Raw genomic sequence first — 13538 nt, 5'->3', positions numbered from 1 at the left:
CCTAAAACTAACAACAACAAAAAATTAGACTGAGGCAAAAACCCAGTATGGAAAATTTCAGCCCAAAACTGTTAAAAATCGGCAAAGTTACAAGCAACTATTAACTGGTCTCTTAACGGGAAGTGACAGACAACCATACTAACAGAAGACACTACCAGACATGCCTATAATTGTTGGTAGAGCTGTTCAGAAAATGGATTTTTTTCCTTTGTGAGAAATTTCAACATTGCAAAATTACTTTTCCAGTCAGAATCCTAATAAAAAGTCCAACTATTGAAACATTTTTTGCAAACTGGAAAAATCTGAAAAGATTCAAATGAGAAAAGCCGAGACAAACATTTCAGACATTTTTAATTGAAACAAATGATTCAATGTGTTGAAATGCCATTTTTTGTTACAAAAAGACCTTCTTCAACGTTTTCCTTTTGTTTCAATTCTCCTGGTTGGGAAATTGAAAAGGATACTCGAAATCAACATTTTTCCCGAGGAAAATATTGATTTTGACAAAATGACATTTTCTGATGAGGAAAATTGCATTACAAAAAAGTTTGATCTGCTTTAATTGTCATTTAGTCTCAGCTGCTCCTCTTCCTGGCGCTTGTTAGTTGGCTAATTTCTTATCAGAACCGTGTCAGAAGTAAGTTTTAAGGAGGGATTAGAAGGAAGAGAGGACTTGAGTGGAACTATGCTGAGGATCTGGCCTGCTAATTAATTAAGTATTTGAATTCATTGCCACGTCCTTCTTCATTTCTTGCTTTTGACTCCAGCTGATCAAAAAATTGGGGAAATGTTTGCAACTCCCCCTCCCCCTCAACACCATTTCTTGCAGAACAAAATGTTTCTGTGGAGATGTTCTGACTAGCTCCAGAGACAGGTATCCATATTGCAAGACCTACCATCAAAACCGTCATTAATTAAACCCCGTGGGGCCCAGATTCTGATCTCCTTTACACCTATGTAAACCCAGTTTGGACTGAATTTGGGTTCAGAAGAAGGGCTGAAGTGGAAAGAAAGCTGTTCCATCAGTGTCTCTGTCTTGGCTGGAAACAGAAAGTACTTGAAATGCCATGAGAGTCTGGTCTTGGGAAATTTCCCAGCTTGATTTTCCAGACCCAAAGAAATACATGTATGTTCAGCTAAGGATCCAGGCTTCCAGTTGCTGAGCTAAACCAGACCGCATCTCTGAACCTTCGAGGCTCCATGGTCACAATCGTGTTGTTTTGGGCAGGGCTATACAGGATATATTCACCTTTCTGTTTCTAACCTCTGAGATGTATCTACTAGTTAGGAGCTGCCTATGTTGAGGAGAGAAGGTCTAAATGGCAGATTCCAGCCTGCCACTTACCAGTGGCATGTGAAGGTGAGAAAAATACACAGTGATTCCTAAAAACAAACCGTGGCTCACTTCAACACTGCCGAAGCTCTAACATACAGCACATAATGTCGAGCAAACCTAAAATTACCACCATGTTGCACAACTCTTCCCTTGGGATGATGTCAAACATTTAATGTGATCCCCTACCCTATCCCAGCAGTGGGTGAAGTGGCTCATTCCAAGACAGTGAATCGACCATCAACCAGGAAGTTGTGCTGTTCTTTTTCCAAGAAAGAGGTTTTCCTAAAAGTGTGGTTAAAGAAAACCCTTCCAAACATTTGACTTGGCGAGTTTCAGTAACCAGATTGGTTTTCTATGGGCAACTAGAAAGTCCAAGCGGAAACTGCCTGCAATTCCTGCAGACAGAAGAGGGCTATCCTTGCAGATGGAACCATCAAAAATTAGGCCCAAACTATTCAGCCCATCTGCAGAGGGTTAGATCCATAGTAGAAAACAGGAAGAGTCACGTATAAACTGTAATTTGTTTTCTGTCTGGGGTTTTGGCTCTTGCCGAGTTTTATAGTAATCTTGGTTGGAAGCAGTAGGGAAAAAACTGCCCTAAATGTCATGGATAGTTTTTTCAAGCATTGATTCTCTAGGGGTACTTGAGCCTGGACCTTAGCTCAACCCATTACAGAAATGACAAATTTCATTAAAAAATCAGAAAATTTTAACTAGCTCAGCTCCAAACCCTTGGAAATTTGCCCGTTTGTAGCATTGCAGTGTAACAGGCAGAGTGAGCTTGTGGATTGGCCACCGGCCTCAGTGCTAGGAGACCTAGATTCTATTCCTGGGTATGCCCAGGACTTCAGGCAAGCACCTCCACCTCCCTGTGTGCGTTTCCCTTCCTAGCTGTCTTGATTATTTAGATTGTAAGTGTAACACCCATGATCCAGCTTGTCAGCAGGTAGGATTGAACCTGGGACCTCTGGAGCTTAGTGTGTGAGCCTCTATTGCATGAGCTAAAAGCCAGCTGGCTGTTAGCTCAGGCTGTAGAGCAGACTCATTTTATCTCTCTCTCTAAGTGGTCTCGGTACCACTAGATGGGACAGAACCCCACACCCAGGAGGTGTGTGGGTTACATAAGTGCTTTAGGGCAAGGCCTCACTGTTACTATGTGCATATACAGTGGCTAACATGATGGGGCCTTGATCTTGGTTGGGGTCTCCAGGTGCTACTTGCAATACAAATCATGAATCAACACTAAGAGGTTGTTAAATCAATTACCACTCAGTATGCTAGCCACAGGACTCTAAAGGGTAGTAGGGAACTGACCTGACCCACCTGCTTTTCCCTTCCCATCTCCTGCTCCTACCTTTCTGTGTGCTCCTGGTCCTTCCCTTTCTGAGGCGAGACCAATTCCCTTTAAAAATGAGAAGCAGCCTGTGCAAAGGCTCATCCCAGTGCGTGAAACCTCCCTTGATAAGTCACTCTGACTAGATCCAGGGGGAGGGCTCTCTAATGGAAACAAAGTGTTCAACAGGTGACTCAGTTTTGGAACATAGCAACTGGTCTTTTCATCTACCAGTACCTGAGGCTGTTGGTCCTTCATCAGCAACCAAAGGAGACTGTCTACACAAATGGAGGCCGTAAATTCTAGTAGTAGCTCAGGAAAGCAGGTTGGATCAGATCCACGCTGGTAGTGACTGAAAGCCATTCCTATTTAATTACTACTCACTGGGCCGCATGAAATAAGTGGGTGGTCTATGTCCAGAGACAGGTATCCATATTGCAAGACCTACCATCAAAACCATCCCTAATTAAACCCCATGGGGCCCAGATTCTGATCTCCTTTACACCTGTGGAAACCTAGTCCGGCTGATTGAAGTAAATGGCTGTTGGTAATCTCAGCGAAGAGGCCAAGGACTGGATTTGCAAGGAAACTGATCTACTGTCTCAGGCCCAAGGATGTTACCTCTAGTTCAGGGTGAGAAGGAACATATGGGTGGAGTGGGAAATGCTTGCACCACCCTTCCTGTGCTTCTGTGATGGCCGCCACCTTATCCAACACACCAAGGATTGAACCCGTGACCTCCACAGCCCTCACCTCTACAGCTTGAGCTGAAGAGCTGAACTTTGTAGCTGGGGCTATAACAGATCCATATGTGGTCACGACACATTCATCAGTGGGTTACACTGGACCTCTGCCTTGGAAATATGGAGTTCAGTCCCCAGAGTTCTCAATCTGGGGACTCTCGTGCTCTTGTTATCCCCCCCTGATATTTCCCATCTCTCCTCTCTTTAGGTTGTCCCATGTGTTTGGTTGAAAACCTTTCCTTTTGCTCTAATTGGGAGTGTAGTGATGCTGTTTGATGGGTTCCTACCTCCTTCCCGGCGGTCAAATACACGGGGGGCATTTTGCCAGGTGTAAAAATGCAAGCAAAGGAACAGATACAAACTCTTGGGGCAAAAAAAGTAAACGCCCCTCCCTTAGGAAGACATACAATCTGTGAATGAAGATTTCCATTAGGTTTTGTTAGTGCAACCTTTAAGTAAGTGTGTGTGTGTGTGTGTCTGTGTGTGTGTGCGTGCGTGTGTGCATGCATCTGCCAGGAAACCTTGGTTGTTATTGACCTGTTGTGAATATTTTGTCATTTATTGCCACTATGTTTTTACCAACTTTATTGGTCTCCAGCTCAGTCCCACCTCCTCTCCTTTCCAAGAAAAGAACACTCAAAATGCCACTTTCCTCCCATATCATCCCCTTTCCCTCCTGTCTCCTTTTGCTTTGGAAATGTCACAGTCAAGGCAGAGCAAGAATCAAAGTGCTCAGTGTTTTCGTTGGTTTCCTCACAATAATGTAACAGAGATTGGAGCAATCCAGGGGGATGGGATGGCACCAGACAGGGTGGGGTAGGGGTGCAGACACATATGATCCAGCCCCGCGCCAGAGTGAACATGTGTGATATCTAAACAGAACAAAGGAAAGGGAGGACAGTGGAACAGAGTTCGGAACTGGCACAGCATCTGATCTGAGACTGTTGACTTGGGCCGTGCCTCAAGGCATCGTATTTGAATGTCATTTTTTTGTTCCTTTGAATACTCTGTTCGCTTTGAAGCGGGTCCCAAGAAACACTTGCAAATTAGGCTGAAAGTCAGTGGAAATATCCAGTAGGGAAACACACAGATATGCAAAGAAAAAAGAAAGACCAAGTTATGTTTGGATTCACTTGGTTTGTCCTGTTTCTCATTCTGCTTCTGTTTTCTCCTTTATGTTATGCCTATTACCAGAGCCCACATCTATTTTACTCCAGTATTTGCATGAATTCTAAAGCTTCTGGCCTAGACCTCCCAAAGCAAACAAATGCAAGACAAAATAAATAAATAACAACCATAAGCTTAGATGTGGGCTGAACTTGGCACGGTAAACATGGGTGACCCCCACGTGTCCAGTAAGTGACTAACTTACACGTGCACAATTTAAACCAGGGGCCGACTTCATTTGGTTTCCATCTAACTTCATGCCAATAGGTAGAGAGACCCCAGAAGAGAATTTCCTGGGAATTACGTTTACTTCCATCCAATCCCGAGTTGGCCTTGAGCACAAGTGAGCCCTGATGTGACCTCTTGGGGCTTTCACTGACTCGGCAGGTCAAAAGTCACCTCCACAAGTAGAATCAAACAGGGATGCAACTCCTGCCCCGATTTACATCCTCCCTGATAGCACAATGGTCCTGAAAATCATAAGTCATTATTGTGTCTTTTTGTGGACCCCGCAGGTAGCTAGCAGGAAGTAGGCTAGCAAGGGACAAGGACACAGACCAGGGTATTGGAATTCTCGGAATTAGAGACTGTTTTGTCTGCATTACACTTTTGCTGTAGTTGATAAATAAAAGCATTTCGCTGAAATCCAAAACTCCCTGCTTCTTGGAGAATTCTGCAGGATTACCAGCCAGCTGGCATTTTCTTCATGCCGCCGCTTATTTAAGTCACGCTCATGCTTCATGTTTAGGAGAAGCTCCTAGCACAATCTGCATTGCTGGATTTTTGGGCCCATGCTCAGTGGCTATGTGGACTGATGGCTTTCGAGCATGGAGGTGACTAGTGGTATCTAGTATCTCATCTGGTCAGTTGCATATTGCAAACCCCAAGTGTTCAACAGTCAGGACCTGGGCCCCAAAGAAACCACCAGAGGTGACTTAAAAATCGCAATATTTTAAAATGGATTCTTTATGTTTGCCTTTTGGCTTTCCAACATTTAAGTGGCATTTTTAAGATTTTCTCCAAAGCAATGAGGGCTAGAAGTGTCCTCTTTTTTTTTTTAACGTAAGCTGAGATTCTCACATATTCACATGACTCCAGGAGCTAAGAATTTAAGAAATACAGCAAATATTGTGAGAGCCGGCAATGCTGTGTATGCCCAGGATCCGAGCCTAGACTTACCCAAATGAATGAAACCAGGCTGGGACTCACTTCCTCCTCCTTTCGGACTAGGGTACAGCCGTGTTGGCCCATCAGTGATAGAAAAGCAGCATTTCCACAGTCTGTGCCATTGATAATTTGTTCATGATTTAGAGCGAATGGCATCTTCAGGCTAGTGACTGCTCAGTGGCAGGGCCCATCACACTCCTCGTTCCTTTTACATGGCTCACAAGTGCATCTTCCTTAGCATCCAGCACTCCCCTCGAAGCCACATCTATCATATATAGCCACATGGCAATCTAAATGCTGGGGCCAGTTTTCTCAGTTACTCCATTCTTGTATATGGGACAGGAACGGGGCATGGGGAGTTAAATTAGCTGTAAACCTCCTATATTCTGGGGCTGTGCGGGGCCCTGCCTGGTGACTGGTGTAAGTTAGAGCAGCATCAGGGCTGCTCAAATATGTTCAGTTTCCCGTGGCTCCCTGTGGGTCCTGGAAAACAGAGAATAGCCAAAGCACAGTGCACTGTGATCCCTCCCACAATATGGTCTCTACATCATGGATGTAGATCCATGACAGCAACTCTACCCCATCTGGGGAGAACCTCTGCATGCGGGACATCCTCAGGGGGCATTTGTCCCCAACTTAAGGCCTCTTTACATTGCCACAGTGATGTAACAAGGTCTTAACATAACTGAGAGTCAGGCCCACTGGCCAGTAGCAGCCCTTGTTCACCTCCCTGTGTGTCGTTTGACTTTCCAGCTAGTTTTGTAGTTGCTGAAAATCCAGTAACCTGCAGGAGTGGGCATGGCTGCGGGTACATTTACAAAGCCCTTCCCGCATCCCAGCTGTCCTCAGAAAAGCCGTATCATATTCGAGACGGTCAACAGAGAGCGCTCTTTCCCCACTCACAGAGCGTCCAGCTTGTCCCCTGGTGAATTCCCCTCTGCACGACATACTCAGGGCTGCAGAAGGAGTCAGTGCCAGGATCTGACCCCACCAGTGATGTTCCCGTGACTCGGTCAGCAGGGGTCTTCAGAGGTCGTTATAAATGTCAGTGCAGATTTTCTCCATGTGACCTAAACACATTCCAAAACATCTCATCTTAATTTACTATGGGTAAAGTTGTGGCTTGGTGAGACCTCAGGTCATGGATCCTGGTTCACCCAGCAAACCCAATGAATCTGCTCCTCTCCCATCCCTGGAGTGTGTGAGTGGGGAATGCCCAACACACCAGCAAATGAGGCTGAGCAAAGCCAGGGTTGGGCAAGGTGGACGTGTGATTAGTAATTGGCTGGTGGTGAAGCAAATGGATAATAATACCTAGCTATCAACCAGTGGAACTCCTTGCCAGAGGATGTTGTGAAGGCCAAGACTATAACAGGGTTCAAAAAAGAACTAGACAAATTCATGGAGGATAGGTCCATCAATGGCTATTAGCCAGGATGGGCAGGAATGGTGTCCCTAGCCTCTGTTTGCCAGAAGCTGGGAATGAGCAAAAGGGGATGGATCACTTGATGATTACCTGTCCTGTTCATTCCCTGTGGGGCACTTGCATTGGCCACTGTCAGAAGACAGGATACTGGGCTAGATGGACCTTTGGTCTGACCCAGCATGGCCATTCTTATGTTCTTATGTTCATATAGCACCTTTCACCAGTGGATCTCAAAGAGCTTTACATAGGAAGTTGGTATCTTTATCCCTATTTTTACAGATGGGGAAACCGAGGCATCAAGTGGTGACATGACTTGCCCAGGGTCACCTAGCAGGCCATGGCAGAGCTGGGAATAAAAAACAGGCTTCCCAAATGCTAGCCCAGTGCTTTATCCACTAGGCAACACTGCCTTCTTCCCTCCTGGAGTAAACAGGGAGTGGCGAAGGAATTGTACCTCTCTGAGGCATGATTCCTTGCCCCCCGCATGGCAACCCAGCTGCGAACTCCCCCACATGCAAGGCTTGTAGCAAAACCACCACTGAGCCCTACGTTCCTGCATTTCAAATCTGCCCCCTAATGTCATTAAAAGCATGGATGCATCCTGTCCAGTCGGTTGTTGTGACCTGTATCTTCCATCAAACACATTCGACAGATGCTATGAGAAATGTCTGGGGTATATATGCATTGTTTTTCCATATGAGGAAAACACCAAAAGCATATTTCAAATTATAATAATTTTTTAAAAAGCAACAACCCCACCCCGTTGGCGCACACGGCGTTCAAGAATGTTTTTGATGGGTCGTGCCCAGGATTGCTGGCTAATGCTGCAAGGTTAAGAAACAAGTGCTCGCGTGACCCGCTGCGGTTGTCTAACCTGGGGAAATGGCCTCCCATTTGCTTTGAATTATCGAGTGCATGGTCTGAAGGGGTTTTTTTAGTTTACATTTTCATTGCCATTCCTATGTGTTTCATATTGTTTTATGTTCCCCTCGTAGACTGCCTAATCTTCCTCCATATTCTCCAGTCCAATTACAGCATTTCAGGAATGGGCTGCTGAAGGGGCCTCTCTGTGTTCAATAACAGCCGATTTATAGCTAGTCAACAAATGTCTCCCCGTGTCTTAGGATAAAGCAGCGTGTTTCGAAGCAGGGAGCGGTGGACTAAATCCAACGTTCTACGGCTCAGAGCTGAAATAAGCAGACTCTGTCCAATGAGATTTTACTCCTCAGCAGCTCTCGTAGGGTCGCAGTTGGGTTTCAGTCAAGATGACACTAATCAAATGGAGCTATTTTTGTTATGTACATTATATCTGCTAATAGCACTTATGCGGCCAGACCAAAAGCCAACTGAAGTCAATTCAAAGACCGCCGTTAAGTACGCTGGTCTCAGCATTACGTGTACATTGCTCTGGCATCACTTTGTAAGGGAAGGTCCTCATTATTGTCCTCATTTTAATGGTGGGGAAACTGAGGCATGGAGTGGCAACCATTGCTCAAGGTTATTCAGCAAGTTAGAAGTGTAAGTAGAAGCCAGCATGCCTGCCTCCTCGTCCCACATGTGACCAACTAGGCCAGGCTGACCTACCTTTGACCTACCCTTCCAGTTCCCTGGTATGTACCTGAAACATGATTCTGTTCCTGCTGAAGTCAACAGCAAAACGTCTGTTGACTTTGGATGCCTTTCCAAAATCTATGATCCAGCTCAACCACAAGATAAGAGCTTTAATGCCAGGTGAAATTCTATGGCCTGTCTCTGACAGGCCATCAAACTAGATGATCATAATGGTCCCTTCTGGCTTCATAATCTACGTATCGATAGCTAGCCTTCAATTAGTGCAGGATCCAACTCTTAACCAGAACAGTTGCTTTATCGGAACTTCTGCCAATGAATAATTCCACCTAAGGATAACGAAAGGGAATGGATAGAATTGGGTGAGTAGTGGAAAAAAATAAGCTATTCATGAATAATCAGATTGATCTGACCGAGTTTGTGATCCCAGCTGAACAAGATACTTAAGCATGCGCCTAACTTTAAGCAGGTGTACAGCTTCAACAGGTTTTAGGGTGAGAGGGTATAAATGACGTCAATGGGACTATTCACATGCTTTGAATTAGGCATGGGCTTAAGTACCTTGCGGAATCTGAGCCTTCGTATTTGCTTTCCATGAACAGCGGAGCCCTGGGAGGAATTGCAGAGCAGTCAGGGTCAGTTTGGTATGTGAGAAGCCAATGGCTGGAGGTGAAAACATACAACTGTTTTGCTGGCAGTTTGAAAGCTGGGTCTGGGTCTGCATAAAGGAAATGTTGCGGCTGCTCTTACCGCTGTTCTCCATCCTTGTTTAAAGGACTAACGGTAACTCCTGCAAGGGCGTAATGTGAACAGAAACTAGAGCGAGTTGGGCGAAAAAAAAGGTGGGGGGTAATTATTCAGAAAGTAAAAAAAAATCTCCTGCCCCCCAGTCCTCCACCCACTACCAAATTTTGAAAGTTGAAATTTCAGCTGGTGGTTGAGAAAGCACTTATATTTCCTGCATCACCTAGTATGTGAGCACCTCATAATCTTTACTGCACTTTTGCCTCACGACACTGGTGAAAGGTAGGGCTGTGCGATTACCCCCATTTCACAGATGGAGAACTAAGGCACAGAAACCAGTGATTTGCCCAAGCTCACAGAGGTTGTCTCCCAAAGTCCAGGCTAGCACTCTAACCACTGGGCCACCCTTCCTCTTGCAAAGGCTACATACTGCGCTAAGAAAAGCCTAAGTGCAAAATAAATGTTTGCCATGTTACCCTGAAATCAATGGCAGTTAGATGCCTAAGTGCTTTTGGAAATCTTATTATGCCCCTAGCTGCATCTTTAGGCCACTAGCCACCTTTAAAAGTCTGGCTCTAAGCACTGAAGTCACTTTTGAAAATGACACTTAGACACCCAAATCGTCTAGGTGCTTTTGAAAATTCCATCCGAGGTTCACACAGACCTGAGAGCAACAATGCAATATCCCTGGAGCAGGGACAAGAATTACTAGCTACCTATCGCTCAGCCCTGTTTGCCTCACTCAAAAAGGGGACTTTACTTTTCATAAGAGTAGATTTGTGCAGACGAGTGCTTAAAATGTGTCGGCTCAGGAAATATGGAGCCAGGGGAAAGAGGAAGAATAAAAATACAATTAAACTGGGATTATTTTGCTAAACGGAGAGTCACTGGGGACTGATCTCATTATGTAGCCTAACTTGAGCACTGACCTATACGTTGCCATTGTAAAAGACAAACACATTAAACATGGCCGGGGGTTCCTGTATAGTAATACAGTATCTCAAGAGAGAGAAAGTGGTTGGGCCCAAGAAACAGCACCCGATGGATGGCATCTGCAGGAGAACAGCTGTCATTCCATTAAGACATCTCATCCTCTCTGCTGCAGACCACAATGCTCCTTCCATCAAGAAAGAAGCCAGAGATTTCTTGTCTGAGCCGCTGCTGTGTGGGTTTCCCCCTCTTTTAAAAGAAACAAACCCAAAAACCCACCTCAGTATTTTCCTCAGGCATCTTGCCAGACTTCTGTCGTCGCCAGGAAAATAGTTACTTCACTAGACACATCTGGGTAACTTCAGGCCCATTCCTGATGTAAGCTGTCAAATCCTGTCCCAGATAGCGACCGAAGACAGATCGCCACTCCCAGATGGAAGAGAGCAGGAAAAGAGAAAGTCTGAGGCTGGCGTGATGGTTGAGTGTGTGTATGTGTCAGGGAGTTTGTGCCAGAGACTGCACGCTGGATGTTCCCGCAAAGCACTGTAAATATATTTGTGTCTGTCTCTCTCTACATATACACTATGTATTGGTTTATTTAGGGATACCTCCAATCTGCCCTGAGTAAGAGGTGCACTGACCCAGAAACAGAGCAGGGAATGGATTGAGATTCAGGGTCTGTCTGAAGCCCTGTAAGCCCAGGGTGATTGGACCTCGAGGTAGCAGTCCCTGGGTTTGTTAACCTAGGGCTTGAGCATCTATATTCATGGGTAACTCCAGGTTAGGAATTGCTCTATCCTGGATCCCAACCTGGGATTCCTATGTACAGGGAGATCTCAGCAAACCAGTAAAGTCCCTGAAACCACTGGCTTATTGCTAAAAGCAGCCGAGTCAGCAGGCTGTAAAGTGGCCATGTAGCAAACTCAGCTTGACCAAGACAGGAGAGGAGGGGGTTTGGGGTGCCACAGAAAGGGCAGCTTGACCCTGTGTCCTTCCTGATAAGAATTGTGTTGAAGTTGCTGATACATGCATTTTAGAAGAGCAGGATGTGCCCCAGGAATGTCTATTGGGGCCTCAAGGCTGCAAACTCTGGAAAAACCCCACACCTGGTTAATCAATAATCAGAAGGAGCCTCTTGCATGACCATTGGAACTGCTTGCTTAACAAGTTTTCTTTAAGGGACATCTCATTCCATTACTAATGTATAAATAAGGGGGGAAAGTTTGCGGTGGGGGGGACTCTTCAGGACTGGACTCTCCCTCTGGATGCATCTTGTGTTCCCCCCAGGCAGATGGGCTGCCGCTGTGCCACACTCAGCTTTGGTAATTATCGAGGGTTGGGGGTGTTTTACTAACCTGTTGCGGACGTGTGTAAGTGCTTGAGACTAAGTAAAGTTTAGCTTTAAGTGAAAGCACCCTTGTGTTGTCCTGTTTGTGCCAGCCATTGATCGGTCGGACGGCCGTGTCTCCCCTGATTTATTTCCTGACACCACCTCTCATAGAGTAAAAGTTACCAAGAGCTTTGGGTTGAAAGAACCCCGGGTAACACCTACACTGCATTATGTGGACCCGAGTCCAACCACCTATAACCCAGACATCCTAGTGCCCTCCCACGATGTTTGTTCATGGTGCAATATGCAAAAACTTGACTGTTCACCAAACTTGACTGTCAAGAGGACAAAGAAAGTCAGTCCATGGGATTATGGGATACTTTCTGGTGAATGCCCAGAGCATGAGTCCAGTGGGGCCGTATCTACACTGCAAAGCAATCAGGTTTGAATCCTCCTGCCGCCACCCTGTGACTCTGGATTAGAGCCCTGGGTGAGCGAAATTTGTATGTAGACGGAAGGGGGTTCAGACTTGAGCCTGAGTTTGAATCCTAGGCTTATACTGCAGTGTAGACAAACCCCCAGATGGTCATACTGCCGTCCTGGGCTCCCCACTAGCTTCAGAGGGGAAGTGATCCAGTTCAGCCCTTACACAGATTACATACCCTGCTGTACTCACTCAACAGTGAGCAGTGTGAGTGGCGCCGAGGCCCTGCCCATTCCCTGCCCAGCTGCATGGGAAGGTCAGTAGCCCCATCCCTTGCTCTGCCTCCTGTTATGTGACCTGCAACCCAGGGAGCTCGTGCAGGGTAGTAAGAGGGCCTCTTACTTCCCCACCTGCCCTATGTGTGTTCCGAGAACTTGCCCTTAGTTATGTAGCATCAGCTAGACCTTTGGCAAGCTCCGATCGAGCCGTATTTTGTTCCCTAATTGGAAATGCATGTTGCTTTATAGTCCCTTTTAGTGGCACTTACTTCCCCCATGGAACAACAGTACAGTAAAAATATACATATCCAGTGTATTACCTTGTCATAGCAAAATGGATTTCCACTTATCATCATTTAATTTTTTTTTAATTACCAGCAGGTTTAAAATGTATATTAAAACAATATATTTAATCTTTGGAAAAAAAGGACCTGAAGTGTGCATGCAGCCATGTCTGGTTTATGCTTGGGAATAAATACAATTAGATACAAGACTTCTCTTAAGCCTCCTGCTGGCAAATTCCCCAGGGAGGACCATGGCCAGATCCCCCGTTGGTGTAAAGTGGCAGAGCTCTATTGCAGACGACAGAGAGATGGCAATTTACAGCTGAGGATCTGGCCCCAGGGTTTTTTTAATTACTTTAGAAACATGCAAGGAAGGGTGGGGGGGGAATCCTCATGGGGCCAGAAATGGCCCCTGTACAATATCAGAGCTGCACCTGTGACGCTGCCCCTGACAGGATCCGGCGATGCAGCCCAAACACACAGCAGACATCTGGCCGCATCTCTGGAAAAAAAACTCTCTGGGCCAAAGCCTCAGATGGCATCAACTGGCAAGGTGCTAGTCGCGTCAGAAGGAACTAGTCTGTTTCACATCAGGTGACTTCAAGAGCACTATTCTGATTCGCACCATCTGGGGATCTGGCCCATTGACTTCACTGGATGGACACCAATTTACGCTGGCTGAGGATCTCACCCATTTCTGCAGCTTCGAGCAGAGGAAAAAAAACCCAAAGCCCCTGACTTCTCTTTTTATGCCGTCACTGGAGGGACCCTTGTTTATGTTTTACAGATATTTGTTTAACCTGAAGT

At 45.8% G+C, this 13538-nt stretch overlaps 1 long non-coding RNA gene across 4 annotated transcripts in view; it reads right to left on the bottom strand.

The window, feature by feature from the left end:
* Window positions 1-381: 381 nt before the first annotated feature.
* The window catches only part of LOC119565435, a 40278-nt gene continuing 27121 nt past the window's right edge, over window positions 382-13538 (bottom strand). For 3 of the 4 annotated variants that reach the window (XR_005224130.1, XR_005224129.1, XR_006289162.1), the window contains one exon: window positions 382-6816. This is a non-coding gene — a long non-coding RNA (uncharacterized LOC119565435). The remainder of the gene's footprint in view (window positions 6817-13538) is intronic. The other variant, XR_005224131.1, reaches the window with a different exon arrangement.

Source organism: Chelonia mydas, chromosome 2 (assembly GCF_015237465.2).
Source record: "Chelonia mydas isolate rCheMyd1 chromosome 2, rCheMyd1.pri.v2, whole genome shotgun sequence".
NCBI classification, from domain to species: domain Eukaryota; kingdom Metazoa; phylum Chordata; order Testudines; family Cheloniidae; genus Chelonia; species Chelonia mydas.
Note: the sequence above shows the minus strand (reverse complement) of the source record. Positions and strands in the feature narration are given on the sequence as shown.